The sequence below is a fragment of the Calidris pugnax genome, unplaced genomic scaffold, assembly GCF_001431845.1.
Source record: "Calidris pugnax isolate Ruff unplaced genomic scaffold, ASM143184v1 scaffold91, whole genome shotgun sequence".
NCBI lineage: Eukaryota > Metazoa > Chordata > Aves > Charadriiformes > Scolopacidae > Calidris > Calidris pugnax.
In genome coordinates, this window is record NW_015090898.1 from 248,112 (window position 1) to 249,395 (window position 1,284).

Genomic DNA, 1,284 nt, shown 5'->3' on the forward strand with positions numbered 1-1,284 from the left:
GGGACAACGACACCGGGGTCGGGGGCGAACCTCGGCCCCTCACGGTGGGCCCGGGCCTTGGGGGGGTGGTGGGTGGCTCCCCGGGCCTGGCGGGGCTCCCCCGGCCTCAGCCAGGCCCTCAGCTGCGGGGGTGGAGAGGGGGGCTGTTTTTCCCTTCAATTTATTGATTTTACTTCTTAAAAAAAAAAAAAATAAATAAAATGGCCCTGGTTGGAGCTCCGCTGCCTCAGAGATAAATAAGGGCGATGCCGTGGGCCTGTGGCGGGGGGGCAGGCCCCGCTCCGGAGGGTTTTTAGCACAGGGCTGGGACCTGACCCCCCTTAGCAGGGCCGAGGGAGGCAGATTAATGGTGTTAAAGCTGATGAGAATGGAGGGGTTTTTTCATTTATATCGCTGTTTTAGGTCCACCAGCAAGGCGAGCAGGCTTTCCCTTTTAAAGACTCCCTTTTAGAGGCTCCTCCGACAGCGTTTCTCTCTAAATATTTGTCTTTCTAAGGCCTGGATCCAAACACCTCGCCGTGCATGGGGTTTGCGGGTGGGACTGGAAGCCCTTCAGGCTGAGAACTATCCCTGTGTATGTCTGCAGAGAGAGCTGCTTATTCCTCCTGGGGTGGTGGAGTTTATAAAGAAAATAGCCCTAACATATGGGCTCCCCAGTTTAAAAGGCCCTGTCTCTGAGGGGCTGCTGTGTCCAAGTGATAAGACTTGCTCAGTCTGCGTGTGCGACGGCGGAGTGGGTACAGTAGTCTGTTGTTATTATTTTGTCGGTTGTATTGTGGCCATAGGAAGGGAAATAATGGGTTGTTATTTGTTTTTTAAGGCCTCATCTGTTCTCAAAACAATGTGGGAGCCTAATGCCTTATTTCCTAGCTGAGGACCTTGGTTACTTTTGAGTTGGCTGAGGAGCTGCGTTGGGTTTTTAGTGCCTGTGACTTGCAGGGGTTGTGTACAAAAGGTGTTTGCGCAGAGTTGAAGACAAATGTAGGGAGGGGGAAGATGTATCTGGGCATTTTATCCTAGTAGGATGCTCCTGTTTTTTGGAAAGGGGGAAATCACTGTGTTTGACAGCATTTCTGGTTTAGGTGATTCCAGGTAGATTCTGTAAGCAGGGGAAGCTGCTGAATCTGCTGGAAGTGGGCACAGGAGAGCTTCACAGGTGAAAGCTTTGGCACACAGGCTCCAGAGGAAGCTAGATAACCTTTCAGACCATTTAATGCACCAGTTGCAGTGTCAAGGCAACTAGAGTAATCATAAAAGCTGGGGGGGGGGGGGGGGTTTTTAATT